This window comes from Felis catus, chromosome B3, assembly GCF_018350175.1.
Source record: "Felis catus isolate Fca126 chromosome B3, F.catus_Fca126_mat1.0, whole genome shotgun sequence".
In the NCBI taxonomy this organism is placed as follows: Eukaryota; Metazoa; Chordata; class Mammalia; order Carnivora; family Felidae; genus Felis; species Felis catus.
Window position 1 is genome coordinate 83,345,686 of NC_058373.1, and position 24,114 is coordinate 83,369,799.

Genomic DNA, 24,114 nt, shown 5'->3' on the forward strand with positions numbered 1-24,114 from the left:
TTAAGTCCGTTAGCTAAAGCTGACCCAGTTATCCAACCTGGGTTCTGAGTCACTTTTAAGGCTCTACGAAGGTCAAGCAGAGAATTGCACTTAGGATCCGATCTCATTCTTGAAACACTTTTACTCTTGCGTTCTTATATCCTTCAGGTAGGCATTCATTCATTGAGTCTGTCAGTCAGTCAACAAATATTTTCTTGCATGTTTTCCCTCTGCCACACACTATACGAGGTGCAGGATACAGAGGTACAAGACAGATGGGATTCCTGGGCTTCGGAGGCCTACCGACAAAAGGGAGACAACCAACGAGGAAGCACATAAAAAGCACAATTTCAAAAAAAAGGAAAAAAAATAGTCTAGGAGCTCCTGGCTGGCCCACTTGGTTCAGCGTCCAACTTCGGCTCAGGTCATGATCTCACAGTTTGTGGGTTCAAGCCCCGCGTCGGGCTCTGTGCTGACAACTCAGAGCCTGGACCCTCCTTTGGATTCTGTGTCTCCCTCTCTCTCTCTGCCCCTCCCCCACTTGTGCTCACTCAAAAAACAAACAAAAAAAAACAAAACACAACAATTTCAGGTAGTGATTAAGTGCAATGGGAAAATGTAACAGCAGAATGTGATGGGTGGCAGAGGGGCACCTTCATGTCACTGGTCGAAGAAACCTTCCCTAAGAACACCCCATGAGCAGGGCCACACCAAGACTTGAACATGTCAAAATTACGATGTCTCTCTCCTTCCCACTCTCCAGGTCATGAAAACTTTAAAAAGCCAACCAAGTCTTAAGTGGAAAGAGTGTCAACAAAGCCCCGATCTCTCTACCCCCCACCCTCAATACAACTACTTGAATACTTTTGGGGAAATATCTAAAATCAAATTCATTCCAAAATATTTTCTCATTTTTAGGGATTTTTTTTTTTTTTTTTTTTTTTTTTTTGCTGAGTCTCCGAGCATACTTTTAATCTGTTTAGTGAGTTAGCTACCACTTAGAGCCATCTATGCAAAAATCTTAGGAAAAAGTATCCCAGAAAGAAAGGAGAGTGAACACAGAGACTCTCAGAACTTGGTGCATACAGCCTGTGGGCCAAATACGGTTTTACTGAAACGCTGCGTACCGTTCTTGGTGGAAGCGTCTACCTCCACATTTGCATGACAGCTTTTTTCCCTTAGGCAATCTGGTTTTTTTCACCCTAGCACAGCCCATCACTGCACAGTAGATATCAGGTCAGACAACACCCAAAATACTGAGTCGCCCACTACAGAAAACGTTTGCCGACCCACAGATTTTTTTTTTAATTTATGAAATAAGATCGAGAGCTGGTAGAGACTTTTCAGTTGCGGAGGGAGCACGATTGCATCCTCCCTTTTTATTATTTGTGTCAAATGTTTATTTATTTTGAGAGAGAGAGCATGCACTAGCAGGGGCGGGGCAGAGAGAAAGGGAGAGGACCCCAAGCAGGCTCCAAGCTGGCAGGGCAGAGCCCAATGTGGGGCTCGAACCCAAAACCCGTGAGATTATGACCTGAGCTGAAAACAAGAGTGGGACGCTCAACCGACCGAGCCCCCCGGGGCGCCCCTCACTTTCCCTCTTTAAAAGAGGACTATGGCAGCTGTGCAGAGAATGTGGGGGGGAGGCTGGATATAGCAGAGACCAGGTAGAGGCTTTGACAGCGGTTGTGGTGAGTCTGGGAAGCTCGGACTTGCGTGGGAACAGTAGGTATCAAGTGTGCCGAAAAGCCAATCCTTCCATAGCTTCCCACAACAACATGGGCTTATTTTTCTCTTCAAAGGGCTTGAGGTGTCCTCGCCAGTGTCTAGCTCTTATCAGTAGGAAAAGGCACCTTTTGAGACATCCTATTTGATTAATCATCTTACTTGAGAAGCCTTTGATGTTCTTCTGCCCGTTTCGGGCCTTCACAGGAACCTCTGGAACTCTGGTATCCCATTTAGCTCCCAGATGCCTTGGAAGTCCCCCAGGGCCTCTGCCAGCTGAGCCATAAGAAACACACCGTAGATGTTGGTGTCACTCTCCAGCTTCTCCTGGTGGCAAGCTGGTGGGAACCCTGGGAGCTTAATGGCAGGGTTCTGGTGCTGTGACCCCCTCTCTGGTCCTTATCACAGGGCATGGAGTCTTCTGGGGTTCTGTCGATGTGCCTGCCTGCCTGCCTGGGCTTCACTGCTCAAGAGCTGAGACTTTATCCAAAGCAGGCCTGCCTCTCTTTAGTGTGATCCACAGCGGTGTGGCCTCTTTGAGAGCCCCGACTCTGCTGCACCTCTGGCGGCCGCCTGGGTCCTCTCTGGCGTCTGCCTTCTTCTGAGTTGGCTCCTACTGGCAAGGGAAGAAGAGTGGGCTGTGTTTGACAAAACTTCCTGGACTGTCCCAGAGTGGCTGGTTACTGCCCTGCCTCACGTGTTCATTCTCAACACAACTGTAGTCAAGGTTCTATTCAATTTTTAAAAACTAAATTGCTTTCCTCAAATTATTTTGTGGATTTGCGTTGAGATCTTCAGCTGGGTACTGCCTGAAGATGCCTTTGTCTTCTACGTCTGAAGGCAAAGCAGATGAACACAGAGCCTGGGACGTACCCCCAAAATAATATTAATAACCAAAAAAGGAAATCTTTATAGAGTATTTTTAGCCAATTTTATTCATTCAAAGAAAGGAAGGGAGGGAGGGGGAAAAATTTAGGAAAGTAAATGGAATCATGTCTGACCAAATATGGTAGAGCTACTTCTGAGTGTCCCTCCATCTTTCAAAGTTCTATGCCTCACTTACTTTTTAAAAAAATTGATTAAAAAAAAAAAATCCAAGTAACTTCACTTCTTGATTTATGACACTGTAATCTTTCCTGCCAGCCCCATTTACTCCCCACCCTCCTCAAAATTCTCCAAACCTCCCCAGCAGCAGTGTGCTTTATCTGATAACTGGCAAAAAGAGACAGAAAGGGAACACCCAAGGGCCTCTGGGTAGCTCAGTCAGTTAGGCGGCTGACTTGGGGTCAGGCCATGATCTCATGGTTCGTAGGTTCGATCCCCGCATCGGGCTCTGTGCTGACAGCTCGGAGCCTGGAGCCTGCTTCAGAATCCGTGACTCCCCCTCTCTCTCTGCCCCCTTCCCAGCTCATGCTCTGTCTCTCTCAAAAAATAAACCTTAAAAAAAAAAAAAAATTAAAAAAAAAAAAAAGAAAGGGAATACCCAGGTGATTTTAAAAAGAACTGTTTAGAGGCTGCTTGCTTCCAAGAAGACTGAGTGGCTTAGAGAATGATCTGGGAACTTCAGTTCTTGCCACCCTTTTGATAAACACGCGGTGAACAGTAGTGGTGTTTCATCCAAATTAGAAATGGAAAAAGCCAGAGAGAGGAAACAACTCTGGTCTGGCTTCTCGGGGCACCTCAAGGGCCTAGAGAACTAGGCTGACCAAGGCAGGGAGGTGCCATGAAATAGAGCTACCTGGGCTTTAACTGCAAGGTTAGTCTTCATCTGAGAGTGAGTGTGGTTTCAGAGCCTTATAGGAGAAGCGCGGGTGGCCGGGCAAGATTGGGGACCTGTGGGTTGAACACACAGCAGTGGTGCATTTGCAAAGGAGGAAGCGTATCAGAATCACCGGTGAAACTTTTTCAACCTCGCCATTTTGATCCAACCGTGTCCACCATGGCCCCCACTCCCACGCCCATATCCTCCTCTTCCTCATTACTGTAGAATGAACCTCTGTTACTCACAGAAGGGTGTTTGTCAACCAACTGTGTTGGGACCAGGAGCACATCCAGATTTTGTGGGGCCTGAAGCTGATACAATTTTAGAGGCTATCCTTAAAAAAAAAAAAGAAAAAAAAAAAAGCAGATATAAAATGCCTGTAAGCTAATATAAAATACACCCAAAGCACTCCAGTGCCACAAACAGATCTGCCTCATTCTTTTTAATAACTGCATACTATTTTATTGTAAGGATGCACTATAATTTATTTATCCATCCCCCTATTGATAGATCCATATATTGTTTCCAGCCTCTTATTATTATATAAAGCGTTGCCATGAGTACATTTGTACATACATCAATTCCCACATTTGAGAACATATCTGTAGGGCAAATTTCTAGAAGCAAAAATCACTGGGTGAAAGAAGCATTTGTGTATTTGTAATGTTGATAAATATTATGAAATTACCTTTATAAAAGCTGTTCCAGTTTACAATGTTACCAGCAGCATACGAGGGTACCTGTTTCTCATAGCCTTGCTGGTGTAATACTATTATTTATTTATCTTTGCCAATGTGATAGATGAAATTATCTCTTGCTCTCTCTCTTTTTTTTTTTTTGAGTAATTTTTCATGTGTTTGAGCAGCATATGTGGGCTGCTTTTTATTTGAATTGTTCCTATCTTTTGCCTGTTTTCTTTTTTTTTTTACAGTAGACCAATAACCTAATTGGCCTTTTTCTTTTATTCAATTTTTTTAATGCTTATTCATTTTGTGGGGGGGGAGGGGGGGGAGAGACAGAGCACAAGTGGGGGAAGGGCAGAGAGAGGGAGATACGAATCTGAAGCAGGCTCCAGGCTCCGAGCTGTCAGCACAGAGCCCAACATGTGGCTCAAACTCAGGAACCATGAGGCCATGACCCGAGCTGAAGTCAGATGCTCAGCCGACGGAGCCACCCCCAACTGGTCTTTTTCTTACTGAATTGTAGAAATGCTCTCTATTTTAGGGAAATTATCACTATAACATGTAATATGCAAATATTTTCCCCAGTTTTTTTATTGGTCTTTTGATTCACATAGGACATATAGGAGCTTTGCCATCAGATTTTTTTTTTTTTTTTTTTTTAAATATCACCAAATTAAGCCTTCTAAGAGTGTGCTATTTTAGCTACGGCAGTGCGGGCAGGCTCCTCTCAAAAGGTGGCACTGGAGCTGACACCTAAAAGACCTCACGTGCATCTATTTGTGCAGGTGTTTCATGCAAAGAGCAGGAGACAGGAGCCCTTGTCAGGAGGCTCTCAGGAAGGAATGTGCTTAGTGTGTTAGAGGAACTGAAAAGAGCCACAGCAAACATGATATACAAGAAGTGCAAGAGCTAGACAGGACCCAAATCACAAAGGTTTCGAAGGCCACAGAAAGAAGTGTGGGTTAGCTTTAAGGCCCCAGAGGGGAACCAAAATCAATGGGGTAAAAAACCACAGGAAGCAATTTTAGATTCTACGTATAATTAGACGAACATTCTAACAGTTGTCACTGTCCGGGATGGACTGGGCTCCAGGGGTATTCATCAGTGAGTTGCTGGCCTTGGAATTTTTCAGGCAGAAGTATAACACAGCTGGGAGGAGATGCTAGGGGAAACTGAAGCATTCGATGGGAGTTCAACTCGGTGACATTTCTACCTTTACCAAGAATACCAAGATTCGGACGTTTTCTGTGGTATATCGTATATACACCCGCTTTCTCTTCCTTTGTGGTTTCTCCCTCTTTTTCTGTTCTTAAGTCTTTCTTCCTTCCAACCTTCCTTCTTTCCTTCCTTTCCTTTATCCTCTCCCACTTGATAGTACTGCCAATGGTTCATTCTTGGCTCCACTGACAGCATTAAAGGACATGACGTAGTGTTTACATGGAAATAACTTTCTATTTCCAGTGACACCCGTTTATAGAGATGCCATGCACGTACCTGGCACCGGAACCCTCTTTGACCCAGGAGTCCCTGAGGGCAGGAACCACATCTTTTCCCTCCTGTGTTGTATTCTGGTGCAGGGACATGGATATACTATATGCTCAAAAAACAGATGATGTTAACATGCATTCACAGGCCGTGTCTGCAAAGTGGCTAATTGCAAATAATATGGTATCCTCTGAGCAGGTCAGATCTAGGAACGGTGAGGGCAAACACTGGTCTGAAGGGTCAGAGTAGGAGAAGGATTTGAGAGTCTTCCCTATAGATGAGGCACAATTACAGATGGGATCACTAGGTCAGAATGCAGTGGAGAAGGTATAGAGGGGCAAGAAAACAAAGCCTATCCATAGGATTTCTAGCAAAGGGATGCATGTAAAACTTTAGGCAGGCAATATCATGTGATCCTAGATTTGGAGAAAGGCTGGGGTAGGACTGGAAACTGAGAGGCTGCTCTCAGAACCTGGCCAGAACTGCAGCAGTGCAGTAGGGGGGTCAGGGAGGAAGGACAGAGAGCAGGCTGCACAGAGTCGGTGCCTTTGCTACGACAGACACTGCTAAGTGCTTTACATCTTTAATTTCAGAGCAATTCTCCAAGTTACTAATTAATATCCTAGTTTTACAATTGTGGAAACTGAGGCGAAGAAGAGCCAAGCGATTTCCCCCAGGTGACACAGCTGGTAAGCAACAGTGCTGAGGTTTACACCCAGTCTACCTCCAAGGCCTCACACACTCAATCAGAGAAGAAGTGAAGTTCCCCTGCTGTCACAAACACTCGCCGGGCAGGCCGAGCACAGAGGGGGAGGTCTCCAGTGAGTGTGGGATGTGTCTGGAGCCAGGTGAGATGGGCCAGCAGATATGCTCTGCTCTTGGCAGAAGAGGGAAAAGAGAACTGTAGTCACAAGCTTTCTCGGCTTCTCTCCCCAGCCAAGTCAACGTCATGTTTGTTCTAGGGCCATCTTTTATCCAAATAATATCTTAGTGTCTCCTCAAAGGAAGATGCACCAAAGTTTGGAAGCACCAACCTCTTTCCAATTTCTTATTTCCCTGGGGCCACATTCTCTTGACACGTCTCCCTTCCACACATAGCAACCACACTAATTTGGAATTGGAATCCTACACAAAGAGGGAAAACACCCAGTAGGAAAATAAATCCTAACATGCTTTTTTTTTTTTAACCCACCAGAGATTGAGCTGGAGATGAGAGGGGTTCTGCTTCAAACACATTGCAGTACAATTGAATACAAAAGCAAAGAACCCTAAATGTTATGATTTGCTTACTGTTTACATGACAAAATTAATTGAATACAAGAACAAAGGCAAACATTTGCAAATGGGGAAGAGGGGTAAGCGGCCAAAAATATACCAGGAAGCAGGAGTTGATTTTCTGCTTTTTAAAAAAACTGATGAATCCATTCCACATGATCTCTTACCTACCGCATATTTTTCTTATCAATGGGTACATAAATAAAGTACCCATTGATACATCTAGAAAGCTGTTACTATGGAACAAATTCAAGCAAAAAAGAAAAAAAGTTACAGAACACAGAGAATATTCCTTATGCACATCCTGAATTAGAAAATGCCAAAAACCCGTGGAAAATGAGAGTGTTGGCTGAAGCAGGACTTGGGACTAGGCCCTCAGAGATGTTTCTGCTCCCTAAGACTTCACATTTCAGCCTCTGCCTCACTCCCCGTTGGCCATTGGGGCCCTGGTTCTGCCACTCATTTGGTGAGTGTGTGAGGCTTGGAGCAGCCACTTCTGCTCACTAAGTGTCAGGATTCTCACCTATCAAGTAAGGGGCATGGGAGTGACAGATTCTCCAGATACCACCTCCCCTGGTTCACCGCAAACTGTACATCCCAGCACCTGGTCCCATTCATTTTCTGATCTAAGCCATTGCTGCTGGAGGTGTTAACACTGGGGATTCTGTGGGGGGACGAGATGCACCTGGTCCCTCGGTGCTTTCCTTGGAGTAAGACACACTGTGCATGTAGCATCCCCCACCCCCAGCACTTTCTCCTTACGGGGCAGGCAGAACTGCTGGTTCTGTAATGTGATCACATAACTCAGGGATCATAAAAGTTAGCTATCTTGTGCACCAAAATACTATGGCTCCATTTTACTCAAAATCTAGTCCGGCCTGTTCATAAGCAAATTATCTCACATATAAAATTACTTAGAGGGGTTCCTGGGTGGCTCGGTCAGTTGAGCGTCTTGACTCTTGATTTCTGTTCAGATCATGGGATCCAGCCCTGCGTCAGGCTCTGAGCTGAGCATGGAACCTACTTGGGTTTCTCTCTCTCTCTCTCTCTCTCTCTCTCCCTCTGCCCCTTTCCCCTACTCTCTCTCTCTCTTTCTCAAATAAATAAATAAATAAATAAATAAATAAATAAATAAATAAAAATTAAAATTACCTAGAATTTAGTTCATTAAACTAAACTATGTTTTTGGTTTATAATTATTTTTATTTGTTCTTTAACATGAATGGTAATAATAGACAGTACACTGTTCACCAAACCTCTGTTTGCATATCTTTGGTAATACATTTTCATTTGATGAACGTTGATACTGGGTTAGGAAACATGTAATCTCATAAGAGCAAGTTTCCTCAAGACAAACCACTCTTGAAAACAAGTGAGAAGTTTTTGTCTTTAATTCCTGTTTTAGACATGTTATAAACATGCAAATTTATTTCCCAGTTGATTCAATCTGCCACCTCTAAATCTTTAGGGAGAATTACAGAAATGGAGATAAAATCTTGGTAATTTATTCAATTTTATCACTTCTACTGATCCCATAAAAAGACTCCATCTGTCAAATTATCTTTTCTTTAAAAAAACCCAAAAAACCTTTTATAATTTTCTTTATATGGGAATGCTGAAAACGAGTAGTTTAAGTATCTGTGTCATGAAAACTATTGACGTTCCAATAAAATCTGTTCTTTCTAAATTATCTGTTCCTTAGCCTCTTTTGAGAGGAAACTTCAGCTTCTATCATTTGTTTATAATTTGCTCGTGCAGCTTGGGATTTATTGCTTTGGGTGAATATATTATGGCATGTTTGGGAAGTGGAGAATAAAATATTCTTATGTTAACATATTCTGTGATTTGGATTCCAATCCATAATCAGTACATCTTTCTTTTTAAAATTTCTGCTGCCTCGGTTTTATTGAAAGCACAAATAGTAAGCATAAAAAGATGAGAAACCTAGCTGAATTCCATCTTTTATCATATATTTTAAACCTTGTTTCTGTAATCCTAGGCTGCGTGAATGCCAATGCACCTGAGCCTCTGGGCTCCGTTAGAGAAATACCCCACCACCACCATCATGAGGTTTCTAGTGTCTAATTCTAATCGGGCCCTCATTGTACTAATCTTTGGTTAGCTCTCTCAGTCTCTCAGTGACGATTCCAGAGCCTCACTTTTCTCTTGAAAGGCCCACCTAGGATTGTGAGATAAAATACATAATGCCCAGTTCAATTTGAATTGCAGATAGGCAATGAATAATTTTTAGTGTAAGTATGTCCCTTGCCATATTTAATATGTCCTATATTTTGATTTGCTGGAATCTGGCAACCCTATCCGTAACGTCTTTCTCTCGCGGCCACCCTTGTCTCACGGTGAAATCTAAACTTGGGAGCCCAGGTGACTCCCTTAAGCATCTGACTCTTGATCTTGGCTCAGGTCGTGATTTCACTGTTCCTCTCTCTCTGCCCCTCCCCCACTCATGTGCATGCGCACACTCTCTCTCTCAAAATAAATACTTTTACTAAGTAAAATCTGAAGCCATTACCACAAACTCCCTCAACTTCCTGCCATCTCCTCTTCAGATTCTCCAACCTTAAGACATGCACTCACCTGTCTCTCTCCCACCCCGGTGAGTAGCCTGTTCAAGACCAGCCTCCACACTGAGCTCTTGACAACTCCTGTGCGAGGTGTCCTCACACAAAGTCCAGAGCCAGAGCTGTACTGAAATATAAATGCCCCCACAGAGCTCAGCGCTGGATGCATGTGTTTAGTGGAGAAGCAGGTTTGAAATGTATGGAGCCAGAAGCCAGTCTATGGAAAACTCTTCCAAATTTTACAGCTCAAAGAGGAAAAGAAGCCTGACGGTTTTCCCAGATTTGACAATAATCTTAAATATTTGCATGACATATCATCAGTAATGGTTGTGAGGCTCAAAGAAACCATTCCAAACTATCAGTTTTTAAAAGTTTAAACAACTATGCTAGAGGAAAGAGAAAATTACCTTTCTATTTACTTTACAAGAAGTGATATTGCAAAATCGTTACCATATGAATCGTTGATTAAAACTATGAAGTCACAAATTTAGGGGAAAAGTATTTTAGAGGTACTTTGTGGAGTTAATTTTTTTTTAAACATCTTATTTATTTTTGAAAGACAGAGACAGCATATGTGGGGGAGGAGCAAAGAGAGAGAAAGAGGGAGACACAGAATACAAAGCAGGCTCCGGGCTCTGAGCTGCCAGCACAGACCCTGGTGTGGGGCTTGAACCCTCAAACTGTGAGATCATGACCTGAGCCAAAGTCTGTCGCTTAACTGACTGAGCCACACAGGCGCCCCTTAATGGAGTTCATGTTTTAAAACTATGTGAATTTCTAGATTTTGTGATACTGTGGCATTTGTCAACATTAAAAAAATTGTAATTATTGTCATTTCTCTTTTCATACTAGATAAATGTATTTTTTTAAGATTTTATTTTTAAGTAATCTCTACACCCAACGTGGGGCTCAAACCCACATCCCCAAGATCAAGAGTAGTACTCTCCACCTAAGCCAGCCAGGTGCCCCTAAATAGATACTTCTGTGTATTATTTTATATGTATAATTTTGTATTTTCTTTTCTTAAAATGGCCTCCACTATTGTGTGAACTTCAAGGTCCCATTCAAACCTGGATTCATCCCTGTGTGGAGAAATACCAGAACAAAAAGCACAACTGAGTCATTACTGATCAAGGTGGAAAATTTATAAAACCCACACCAGGTGGAAAGGGAAGCAGACAAAGGATCTAGAAAATCCCTTGAGGGAAACAAGCAGTGAACTTGTTAAATTCCAGAAATGAAAAGCAAATGCCTTTGGCAGCTCTTGACACATTCCTGGAGTTCTCTTCACTGACAAGTCAGGTTTAGTTTGGGAGAAATGGTTCCCTTTCCTTTGTTCAGCTTTCAAGTCATATTCTTCAGGATTCTGCGCTTGTCCTTCCCTCCTTACTCCACACAATTAAAAATTAACTAAACCATTTCATCTATTCCCATGTTTATAATCAACTCCTACAATCTAATGGTGTTTGACTATCTCTGGGGCTCACCTCTCTCTCAAGCTTCATGCTCAGAGGGACCTCTTCAGAGCATTTTTCCCAACTCACAGTGACCACTCCAGCCGCTGCCTGCCCCGCAGCCATGTTGTGGGATGTGCTCTGGCCTCCGGGCCACAGCTAGTTGAGGAACGGGGAGTCATCGGATCCCCGTTCTATAGATCCTGTTTCTATAGATTTGGAATTGGGAGGCAGAGGGCAAAAATCAGCTGACTTTCCTTCTTGAGAGAGCTGGACATGTAAAGGATAAGTGAGGTTGAGTTGTGGGGCAACAGACTCAGGAGAGGCCGGTGCACAGGCAAAGACAAGGAGCCGGTTGGTAGTGCTGACTCCCAGCCAAAGCAGCCACCCAACTTTCCAGGTCTTTGTGTCAGAACCTCCCCAAGACTCCATTGACACGACACCTCGGCATTCCCATAACATATTTCTCATTTTAGCTTAAGTTAGCCTGAACTGATTTCTGGTACTTGGAACCGGAAAGGTACACCTAACTAATATAGTCACCAGGTCATACACAAACTCAGATTAATCAACCCGGAAACATTAACAGAAAAAATTCTCTTTGCAGAGGAAATCCTGCCATTAGATGTGAGGGCATCTGAGAATTTTTTCTAGATAGAATTTTTGGAGCTCCCTTCAATTTAATTACAGAAAACTTTACTGTTAAATATCATCAGCTTCATTACAGTCATTTGGATCATAGTCCAGCTGTTTCTTTATGGACATATAACTTCATGTAAATTGGATTTCCCTGTAGGAGATTGAGATTATTCCAACTTTTCCTGGAGTGATAGAATGAGTTGCAAATTGATAAAAATTATCCTTATGAGGTTTACCAATAATAATTACAGGAAATATTTTCTAACATGGTATATTACATTGGAGCATATGCAAATAAAGCCTTTTTTTAAATTTTTAAAGAGCTGCCTTTACCTAATGATGCAACAACATAGTATTGTTTTGATAACATTTTCATTTTCTAAAATGGCTTTACAACAGCATCTTAAAGAATTTAAGAAAGTGAAGAAAATTAGACTCCCACAAGCGTAAAATGTGTGGTAGAGTGGTTAATTTCAAGTTTTCAGGCAAGGGAAACTTTAGAAACTCTCTTCATAAGAGCTATGTACTAGAGCCCTTATTGCTGCATGATCTAAAAACTAGAAACAACCTAAATGTCCAACAATAGGGTGTTGGTTAAGTATGCTGCAGAAATCCAGGTAGCTATTAAAAATGATGTGGGCTTGGGCGCCTGGGTGGCTCAGTCGGTTGGGCGTCCGACTTCGGCTCAGGTCATGATCTTGCGGTCCATGAGTTCGAGCCCCGTGTCGGGCTCTGTGCTGACAGCTCAGAGCCTGGAGCCTGTTTCAGATTCTGTGTCTCCCTCTCTCTCTGACCCTCCCCCGTTCATGCTCTGTCTCTCTCTGTCTCAAAAATAAATAAACGTTAAAAAAAAAAATTAAAAAAAAAATGATGTGGGCTTAGGGGCACCTGAGTGGCTCAGTTGGTTGAGCGGCCAACTTCGACTCAGGTCATGAATTCACAGTTTGTGAGTTCGAGCCCCACGTCAGAGCCCGATGCCTGCTTCGGATTCTGTGTCTCCCTCTCTCTCTGACCCCCCTATCCCCTGCTCACGCTCTGTCTCTCTCTCTCAAAAATAAACATTAAAGAAAAAAAAATTTTTAAATGATATGGGTTTATAACTGTTGATGTGGAGCTATATTCACTGGGGAAAAAACAGGTTATAAAGTGGCAGGTTTCAATCCATCTTTATAAAGTAAGTAAATAAATAATACTGTATAAATCTGGAATTTGAAATGATGTATGCCAACATGTAAATGGCAGTGCTTTTCTCTGGGTAAAGGAAATATGGGTAAATTCTTTCAATTTCTATGTTTGTATTATCTGGTTTCTTTAAAACAGTGTGCACTTATTACTTCCATCATTAGAACCAATAGTAATATTATTTTCATTTAAAAATATCTCAAGTTCAAGGGTAGAATCCAAGAGTTTTGATGTAGAAGGAACAGTAAAGTCTTCCCTAATTCAACTTCCCCAACTTTTTACTGCCAGGGCTGGAATCCCTTCTGCATGATTCTGTCAGACCCTCACCCAGACTTAATGAATGGGAAACTCACTACTTTCCAAGTATAACAAGATAATTCTGATGACAGCAGAATTCCATCTGGGATGGGAATAGAGTTGGGAGAAATGCAGAATACTGTGGGGCACTAGGGTGTGGTAAGCCCCCAAAACCATGGGGTATCCCCATGCTCAAGCGCTCTGTATGAGACAAGAATAATTTGTGTTCTCCTGATGGGGATGGAGGAGAGCTTTGCAGAGAAAGATGAGGAGAGAGGGCATACCACAAGTTGGAGAGAGGCTGGGACCATTACAGCCATCTCTGAGAGGGGCTGGCGGGAGGTCTTTCTACCTAGTGTGCCATGAGAATGTTACTTGGCTTGTTCGGGGTTTTGCCCCCATGATGTTAACAGATCCTGTCTTCTCTGCTTTACTTCCACCCACTCTAATTTTTTAGTGAAAATTAAAGTTGTGGGTGACTTTAAACCTCGAGTGAGACGCTGCGAAACAGATACAGCACAACTGACGGCAGGTACCCAGAGTCAGCATTAACCATAAGACAAGAACTCGCCAAACTCTTGCTCACAGGTCTGGACTCTGGTACAAGCCGAGGGAGGAGGGCAAGTCCATCTTGCTTGGGTTCCACAGGCAGAGGCCCCAGTGGCGTGGGGGTTACGTGGGGCAGCCCCTCCCACTGCTTCACAACTTGGCGTCTGCCTCAGAGCAGCTCCAAATCTGCGTCTGCCTCCGTGCCTTTGGCTCTGCTCTGGAACAACTCAGTCCATTTAAGCTCTGTTCCAAATGAAAGATAAAGGAAAGATGATGCCCTTGAAATATTAAACCAAAGTAATTTTCATTCCCCATAAGTGGTGCTGTCCTATGACCCCCTCACTCATTGAATCAATGGGTTTGACTACTTCAGGGAAAGGCTGAATACTTAAGTAGAACAAAGTCATTACTCAGCTTAGAGTGTCAAACTAAATTTCTTAAGTTCACAGCAAGATAATTCCAGGCTTTGTTAAGAGAAAAAAGGGTTTTGCCTGATTCAAAAAGTTTTCTTTTTCAGTGTTTAAAGAGCAAAGCTCAGGGGTCTGAGCACAGAACTTCACACGGCTTCGGTCTTCACACTGGTATGTGTGTATCTCTGGGAGTGCACGAAGATTTGCTAAGGGATGTATGGTCACTGGGAATTTTAAGGGAACTGTTTTCCAAACGGTCCACTTCCATGTGCATTATTTCCTAAAATTAACGCTCTTTTAGAGTTTGTAGATTAACCTGCTTTTTCCAAGTATCCTCCTTCTTTACAAAAGAAAATGATACCTCTCATTATCCAGAATCCCAAGGGTACCACAACCTCTGGGTCACCAAATGACTGGACATTTGGAGAATGCACGCCACCAAGGAAGGGATCTCTGGGAGCAGTACCGGGTGAGCTCCCAGGAAAATACTGAGGGCCACGGGGGCCTCATTTCATTCAGGCTGCATCGTCATGCATGGCGGCTAAGTGCCTCATCTATTTATCTTTGTTTTTACATATTAGAATTCAGAAGTGATGTGGTTGTCGTGAGGACTTACACTGAAACACTGACTTAAACTGAGAAATAAAATCTAGACTTGTCCTGACAGAAAGCATGGCGGATTTGGCTGACTGGATAGATAACAAAAACTGACTTTGCCGGTTAGGTTCTCTGTGGTTATTTTCCATACGTGGAATGAGCAAAACCTAAGGTTTTAACAAAAATATATTTAGAGCATACATACAACAGAAAATACATCAGAGACAACATCTTTTGTAACTATTAAATGGAGATAAAAATGTTCAGATGTCAACATAAAAATATGGAAGTTTTTCAGAATTCTTTAAGGGCCTGAGAGGAAAAAGTTTGCTAAACAGCGTAGGGAGGCAGGGTAAGGTGGAAACCCATTGGGGTTAAACATGAAGTAGCAGTGAGGTGAAGGGCAAGAGGTCATCTGTCAGTGTGGGAGCTCCCTCTTCCACCCCCCACCCCCAGGCAAACCTTAAGATCCAAGAGCCCACAGGAAGTAGGAAGTACTTGGAATGAACAGATAAATTTGAGAGAATCCAAAGCACAAGGACTTATTTCTTGCCTTCCAGGACACAGTAGCTCAGGAAAACCTCAAGCATCTTAGCCCACAACATGAAGTATCCCCGGGGCAGTGGAAATGGTGGTGAAATATCCTTAGAAAGAGAAAGCACTGAGAGACCACCAGTCCTGCCTCCCTGTGGCAGTCACATGATGTGAAAGAAATTCCCACAGCCCTACGGGACCCACCGAGGGATATACAAGGTGCCTAGGAGTTAGGAATGGCCTGATCTTTAGAGGAAGGTGGCTGAACTCCCAAGGTGCAATCATCCTCTCTCTCCCCACTTCTCCTTTCTGGGCTCTGATATCATCCAGGAAGAAGAAAGGAGACCAGATGTTGGAGGAAACCTGAAGGAGGAGGTTTTTTGTTTTTTTAAGTTTATTTATTTTGAGAGAGTAAGAGTGTAAGCACAAGTCAGGCAGGGGTAGAGAGAGAGGGAAAGGGAATCCCGAGCAGGCTCCACACTGTCAGCACAGAACTCGACACGGGGCTCGAACTCATGAACCATGAGATCACAACTTGAGGCGAGATTAAGAGTCAGACGCTTAACAGACTGAGTCACCCAGGTGCCCCAAGGAGGCGGTTTTACACCAGGTGTAGGACTCCTAACCTGCATTTGTGAGTCACCAAATAATCTGCACAGGTGACAGTTTTTTCATTAGAGCAATATATATAGTTATTGAGTTTTAAAGCTTGAAGGAACTTGAGAGATCATTGGCCCTTTGCTCTCATTTGATAAATATGGGAAGTGAAGCCCTGATTGATAATATGAGTTGGCCTATGTTTGGGAGCTTGTATCAGAAGTGGTGATTCCCACTGGCTCACCTTAAGACTGAGTCTTTGGTAGTCCTTTATGGTCCCAGCCTTCCAATGTTTTTTAGAATATAAATTCTCCCCACTCAATTTAGATGCTCTGCAATGTGTTTAGAATACCTTCAGTTTGGCTGAGCTGCTGATACCTCCAGAGTAGCCAGGAACACTGGACATTTTACACTGGCTTAACTGTTCCTGAAGAGAACAACAGTGAAACAAACTTCATAAGCATTGGTATTAGGAATCATGAAAACACTTTACAGTAGGACTGGCCAATAGAATCTTCTGCGATTTTGGAATTGTTCTATATTGGCACTGTCCGATTTTGTGGCCACTGTCTATGGAGGCTTTTGAGCACTAGAAATGTGGCTAGTACGACTGAGGAACTGAATTTTACATTTTATTCAGTTATAAATTTTAACTTATCTATGAATAATCGCATGTGGCTAGCGGATTCTGTATTGGACAGTATAGCTCTATAATATTCCTAAAAATGAGGTTCCTCTTCTTTTTCATCACAATTACAGGAAATTGGTTGAAGCCTTTAAATTTTGGCCTATATAACAATGTTTGCCTCAGATATTTTACTTCCCAATTCTCGAGGAGACAACCCTCATTCTCTGGAAGATCAAACATGTTTCTTTGAAGGTCAAAGTTTGAGAATATCTTAGTTACTAGACCAAGACTTACTGGTGTTATTTACTTAATTTTTTATTTACTTTACTATGCACATGATTTTGAAAATTAAATTGTTTTAATAGGTTTAACCTCTAAATAATGTTTTCCTAATTCCCCTACATTTTCAGATGATATTGGATCTTCAGTATTACTATCTATTGCTGCATAACAAAACATCCCAAAACTTTGTGGCTTAAAATATCAACATAGTCATTATCACAAGTTTCTGAGGATCTGGAACCAGGTAACAGCTTAGTTGGGTTCCTTGGCTCAGAGTCGCTCAAGAGGCTGCAATCAAGTCGTCAGACAAGACTGTAGTCATCTCGAAGCTCGACCAAGGGGAGATGTTCTCCCAAGCCCCCTCCTACAGCTGTGGGCAGGTCTCAGGTCCTGGCTGACTGTTGACCAGAAGCATCAATTCCTTGCCACGCAAGGGTGTTGCTCACAACAAGGCAGCTGGCTAGTGGCCGCTCTCCATTCCTTGCCACATGGGCCTCTACACAGAGCAGATCACAACATGGCCTCTTGTTTCATCAGAGAGAAAGCAAGAAAAACCAAAGAAAGAATGGGAGCAAAAAGCCTGCTCTTTTGTAATCTATTCTCAGAAGTGACACGCCATCCCTTTGCTGTGTTTTGTTAGAAGCAAGTCATCAGGTACAGCCCACACTCCAGGTGAAGGGATTAGTCAAGGGGGTGGACACCAGAAGGCAGGAATCATTGAGAATAATGTGAGGAGCTGATTTCTGCAACTACTTTAAAGAAGGCTCTTTTTCTTGCTGGTCTAGGCAGTCCTGAATCTTAGCTTCAGGGTCAGCTCTACCCAGAGTCAGAGTGTGGGTGTGTCCAATGTCACCCACCTAGATAGTGGGGGAACTAGACCTAGAATCCAAGTCTCCTAAGAACCTGATCAGTCCTCTCTTTTCTGTCATACATGTTTGGTTAGGACTCCAGCACACCCACATGGAGCCCCACAACAGCAAGCAAAAGTATTTTGACTTTAAAACACAGGCACTAAGGTGTCTAAACAGAAGAGTGCTACGACAGAAATGATTTTTAAAGAAAGACTTTAGTATGATGTAAAGCAGATTGGAGAGGGAAAGACAGGAAATTACATTAATTCCAATTTATTTACACTGAGCATATTTATGGCCTACAGTTTTGTAGTTTGTGATTATAAAGACATCCCATGTGTTTTCCTAAGTCCTAATAAAATGGTCTTTGAAAGACTTATTTGGGCCCCAAATTCATCAAGTAAAATGCTACATGGGAAAGTCTATGACCAAGTTTTATACTATACAATATTTCCCCATGTGCACATTGAAATAAACTCTAAAAGTTCTCTGGTGAATTTCCAGAGATGATGTTTTCTATTAACATAGGAAACTCCCGGGAGAGTCAGGACTCAAAAACCTTGAGAAGATATTGTAGCCTGTAAAATGTTTTAAAGTACTGTCCTACGAAGTCTCTACCTCCAGCCATGACAATAACACACAAACTTGCATTTAAATGGGTAGGATGGTGCGGCAAAGTCTCCCACTTATCCATCAATAGTCACCCTCTCCTTCTTTTAATAGTGAGCTTTCTGATGTTTAGCTGGGCACATTGCCTAGTCAAGACTACATTTCCCAGCCTCCTTTACAGTTAGGGGCAGCCATTAAGACACAGTTCTGGCCAGTGGGTATGAGTGGAAGTGATGTAACTCATTCTGGTTGTGTCTTTAACTGGGAATGGTATGTGCTCCCCTTACTCCTTCTCCCCTCCTGATTAGGTGGTACGCAGATGTGATGACAGGAGCTGGGAGTTGTCAGAGGTGAAAGCTCCCATAACAGCCTTGAACCAAATTTCCAAGACAGTTAACATTTTCTTTCTTGCCTAACTCCCTGTGATTTGGAGTCTCTGTGTTAGAGCAGTTTAAACTACAATTTAACTACTATGATAACTATCCACCTTTCCTCTATCTTGGTTTTCTACTTAAAGTAATGACAGACACCTAGACAAAAGTGATAGACAAAGGTGATAAGGAAAAGGGATGTATTGGATCATATTAAATTCTTGTTATCCTCTCCTAGTTATCTGGGAAGCTACCAGGATCATAGTGGTAGTAGCAAACTCCTAATTATTCTTGCTATTTGACTTTACTCCCCCTCTTTATTAGCAAATAATTAAAGAAGCAATAATATTATAAGCTCAGACTTGCTAATGAGCCAAGGGTGCCTTTAAGTTTCCCTTTCTCAGGGTTGACTAGGGTCAGAGACTAGAGATCTATACAATTTGGTATTGCTAAATGTTTAACACTGGCTCCCTAAGGAAAAACAAGCCCCAGTTGGTAGGGTTTGCCAATTTCTATTGTGTAAATACTCTCACTATGGCTGATTTCAAGCTAGGAATATGAGAAGAGATGTTCACATGTGCGCCTTGCAAGGTAAAACTTGCTGGCTCCAGAACGCTGGGATCCATCTATCCATTGCCTCAGCCTGGGACTGCTCCCTGATTTCCTTACACTCTGCAGAAGGATGCTAACTTTACAGCGCTATGCACCAGGAACAGCAAAGACAATGTGGGGTGTGGCTCTGATGCTGTCGGAACTGCATCTGGGGCCTGGCCTTCATCTGATTTATGATGCTCTTGCAGTAACATTTCATCCTTTTGGTTCAAGTCAGTGTTTGGTAAACTTGACTACACACTGGAAACACTGGGGAGCTTTAAAAACTAGCAATGCCTGGGGACCAGCCTTAGAGATTCTGGTTCAATTGATCTGGGCCAGGACTGTTAAAAGCAGATATTTTAATGTGCAGCTAAGGTTGAGAACTGCTGGTTTAAAGTAGTAGACCCCTTATTTACACAGACCCCTTATTTATCCCTTATTTGCTTTTGGCACAAAAAGGAAAAGTCAACCTAGGTAGCCTGGCAAAAAGGGAAGAGGTCAATGGCAAGGCCAGGACCGTTTTCTTAGTGAAAGAGAAACCTGAGCAGAAGAGGTCTGTGTTCTGTCTCCTCTGTGGGTCCTACAAAGAACCTTAAATATTATTCCTCTGAACACTTAAAATAAAAAACAAAACACTACTGAGCCTTTCTTTTTAGTTAAAAATTTAAGTAAGCGTAGGAAATGCTGACATCCTGGGAAGCTGTTATAGATCATTTAATAATCTCTCTTATGTTTTGAATTTATATAAACTGCTATCTTCATTGTGAGATCTGGTTCCATTTCTTTCCATCCACATTAGGAGTAGATGCTAAACTTCCTGGTATTTAAAAATCAGCAGACATCCAGGTTGTGTAGTTTTTGACCATTAAGTTAACCTCTGCAGTAAGCTGTGATGAGAATTTTACAAATTGATAAAATTGCTAGTTTACTAATGAATCATCTTTCATATAGCATTATTTCATACAATAATCAATACAAGTCCATGTGTAAATGCACATACAATATAAGCAAGACACTAAGGATCTGTTGGGCCCAGCACCTGGTCAGGAGACGGGCAGCATGAGACGGTGAAAGAACACAGGAGCAGGAAGCCCAGGGCTCAGCTTGGCGCTGTTCACGTCTGATGCAGTTTCCTGAGTCATAAAAAGGAGCACATAGAACAGGATTACTTTGGCCTCTTCAACTTTAATATTTTGATAAGGTATCCTGAGACTGAAATCCATCAGAGTGTCGATCAACCACACAGGTTCAAAGAACCAAAGAGGTTCTTTCCCCTAGGTTTGGCAGACATTGACAAGCTCTGAGAATGCGTGTCTATTTCTAGAGCTTTTCCATCCTGAGCTTATATTCTTGCTAAATCAGGTATTGCAAATAGGTTTCATCTCCAGGTCCAGTCCAGTTGACTAGTAGTGGTCTCCCAAAGCACTCTGTTGGGCAGGATTCTGAAGCCGGGAGCAGAGTCGGTGCCATGAGTTAAGAGTGCCATGAGAAATGAAGATGGTCTTGGGTCTGAAAGGGGTAAAACAGCAGTACAGACATATCATGTGCCATCTGTGCTCCCAATCTTTTCATTTAGACCAGTGTTTTCTTCATCTCTCATCAGGTACTTTGGAAGTGAAATGAATTTTGGGACTCTGTACTCTTGCCATCTTTGGCTCGGAAAATTTAGTCCATTATCAAAGCAGAAAGGGATCTGAAAGTAATTCAACCCAAACATTCGGCTACTTACTGAGTCTTTGACAAGCAGCTTCAATTTAGGTAAAATCTTTCTAATAACCAAACAACCAGCAGTTGATTCACTTCAACAACTAATTTATTTAAAGAAAAATAAACGTTATTTAATATTATTTTGGCTAAAACAAAAAAAATGCTTTTTGATTCTTTGGCTCTTAAGCTAGTCCCATTAGACACCGTCTACAAGATAACAGAAATCGTGACCTTCCCTCTCTCCCACCTCCTTAGCCTGGGTGGCAGCATTTTTCCCTTCAGGCTGTGTGACACCACAGCATGATCTGAAAAGTAATTAACTACTTTAGAAGTTAATCCAGCATATACTTTGAAGCAGAAGCAATTCCATTCCTAATAGTTGCTTGGCAGATTGATTCTTACTTCTGGCTCTCGAAACGGTATGCAGTAATTGCCCCAGAATTTAAAAATCATCTGGGGAATTCCTTCTTCCACATCTAGGGTACAAATAGCTAATGACTTTGACATGTAGTGTGTGTGTGCGAGTGTGTGTGTGCGTGTGTGTGTGTGTGTGTGTGTGTGTGTGTGTGTGTTGTGGAGGAAGGGGTTCTGCTGCTTTCTAAGCAGTGCCTTGAAAATCACTAGATAATAAGAAAGTTGTCTCTTCTCACTGTAAAGACCTGAACAATCCTTACTTGACTGGATTGCAAAACTGAGCTTCAAAGCTAGTAAAAAGATCACATGTAGAGAGAAATCTTGACGGGGTAGGTCTTCTCAGAGTGGATGCGCTCTCACTTGGGTACTCTGGTTATAGAGTTGCCTGCTTTCCTGTTGGTTTTGGTGGTGGTGTTACTGCTTGTAGAACAGTGCTGTGACGTCTTCAGAGTAACAACTCAATCACTTTGTAAACTAACCACTCATCTCTGGATCAGAAGATCTTACTTGAACACTGTTCTCATATGCTGACTTCATTTTATGCCCGTATTGATTTGATCATTAGACTATGCTCTGCACACTACCCTTCCTAAACTTGCTACATTCCCTGTGATTGGGGGAGTGGGTCAGACCCTCTTTCAATCGTTTCCATCTTCTCCAACTTTAGAGTCTCCTATAGCACTTGACACCCAAGAAAGATCTCACTGAATAGTCTGCGAATCAACTATCATGATGGTTGTGTTTAGTTTATGTTAGTTATTTATACTCTGTCCCTCTTCAAGAACTGAAGATGATTCAGTTGGGATTTTCAGCTATTATCAGTTATCCATCAATCAATATAAATCCTTGAGCTGTCAGGTAGACTTCGTTTGAAATATTAAAAGTATGGGGCGCCTGGGTGGCTCAGTCGGTTAAGCGGCCAACTTCGGCTCAGGTCATGATCTCACGGTCCGTGAGTTCGAGCCCCGCATCAGGCTCTGTGCTGACAGCTCAGAGCCTGGAGCCTGTTTCAGATTCTGTGTCTCCCTCTCTCTGCCCCTCCTCCATTCATGCTCTGTCTCTCTCTGTCTCAAAAATAAATAAACGTTAAAAAAAATTTTTTAAAGAAATATTAAAAGTAATTGAACTAATAAATTATTCCCAAACTGGAGATGAATTTCCAATTTGGGGATAATTAAAGGAATCTGTAAGAAAACAGAAAACTCAGGCCTTGCTCTCAAGTTGGTTGCAGTTTGGTTGGAGACAAGACTGATGTGCATGAGACACCATGTACAACAGGAGGCATTTGACTACAAAGTCCTAATCACACTCTGTAAGTTAGAAAGGAGCATGATCTCGGAGGATGGTTAATGAGTGAAGGCTTCAGGAGTGAGGTAAACTGAGTCAGGTATTAAAGGGGAACAAGGTTTGGAAAGGCAAAAGGAGAAGAACAGACATTCTGCGTGAGGTGTTGACAAGTGTGAATGCATGGTGAGAAAAAATAGTATGGCCCGGGAGGTGGTCAGCCTGTCTGCAACAGGGGTTTGGAATACCGTGGTAATTATGTAAACTTGACGGGTAGGGGTCCAATTACAGCGGGGCTTGTGGTCAGTGCAATAGAAAACAAGGAGCCCCTGAGGGATTTTGACCCAGGGAGTGACATTATAAAATGGTGTTTTCAGATTCTATTTCTGGCAGTGATACATGGGATGAAGGAAAACTAGGAACAAGGCAGCCGAATTGACTTAGCAGTGAGGGAAAACAGGACATTCTGACTACAGTGGAAGCAATGGGGACAGAGGCAAGAGATAATTCAAAAGAAATTTCAACCAGTCTCGGTGTCTGGCTAGATGTGGGATAAGGATGGAGTAGGTCAAGGGTAAATCTGAAGGTGGGTGAGCATTGGGGTAGGGGGTTCAATGACAGAACCTGGGAAGTCAGAGGAGGAATTGTCTTTGAATGTGTGGAATTTGAAATGACAGCGAGCAGGGTGAGGAGGTGACACTGTAGGAGAAAGCAATGCAACTTTGTTTTGAAACCTGAGTCTAAGTCATTTAACTTCACCGACAAGGAGAATGGTACCTGACTCACGTGGCTGAAGAACTGAGGAACTCTGGTAAGAATGTCAAAGTGTTTTGTAAAGTGCTACCCAAATGTACGCCTTCAGCATTTTACTACGTGTGCATCTTCTCCCCGGCTGCATATGCTAAAGTGGACGCAACACTGAGGCTCATGAATGTCCCGCTGGTGTGTTTTGAGGTCTATCGTTTCTGGTGACAGAGAGACTGGTTGGGAGGCCTCAGCAGCGAAACAGGTAAGAGATGAGGAGGGGCATCTGGCCCGGGGCAGTGACCACACAGGTAGAACTCAGTGGACTTACATGCTTTCCAGGAAGAAGAATGGATTGGATGTGAGAACTGAGTAAGAGGGAGGATTCTAGGATGACATCCGGGCTTCTGGTCTGGGCAACTGACAGCCTGTGGTTTAAATCACTGAGGAAGAAAAGATTGGAGGAGGGGCAAACTTGATCAGGGAGGAATATTCTGAGTTTAGTTTGGGCACTGTGGTGGGTAAAGTAATGCCCCACCCGAAGGAGTCTACATCCTAATTCCCAGAACCTGTGAACATGTTACCTTTCATGGAAAAGGGACTGTGCAGATGTGATTGAAGATTTTGAGATGAGAGTATCCTAGACAGTCCACGGTCTGGGTGGACCCTATGTCCTTCTGAGTGAAAGAGAGAGGCAGGAAAGTGAGAGAGCAGAGGGGAGAAAGATGGGCCATTGCTGGCTTTAAAGATGGAGGGGGCTGCAAGCCAAGGAACGTGGGGGGGCCTCTAAAGGCTGGAAAAGATAAGAAATAGCTTCTCACCTAGCACGTCCTAAATGAAACACAGCCCTGCTGAACCTTGATTTTAGCCAAGTGAAACTCGT

General features: G+C 42.8%; 1 long non-coding RNA gene across 5 annotated transcripts in view; it reads right to left on the reverse strand.

Annotated features, from left to right (window-relative positions):
* Positions 1-1,316: 1,316 nt before the first annotated feature.
* Positions 1,317-24,114, reverse strand: part of LOC109500802 — a 66,083-nt gene continuing 43,285 nt past the window's right edge. Inside the window, exons 4-8 of one of the 5 annotated variants that reach the window (XR_006599507.1) lie at positions 20,122-20,215; positions 16,100-16,174; positions 13,647-13,852; positions 3,712-3,800; positions 1,317-2,320 (exon numbers count right to left, since the gene is read on the reverse strand). This is a non-coding gene — a long non-coding RNA (uncharacterized LOC109500802). Of the gene's footprint in view, positions 2,321-3,122; positions 3,538-3,711; positions 3,801-13,646; positions 13,853-15,991; positions 16,175-20,121; positions 20,216-24,114 lie in introns of those variants that run through there. The other 4 variants (XR_006599506.1, XR_006599505.1, XR_006599508.1 and 1 more) reach the window with 4 other exon arrangements.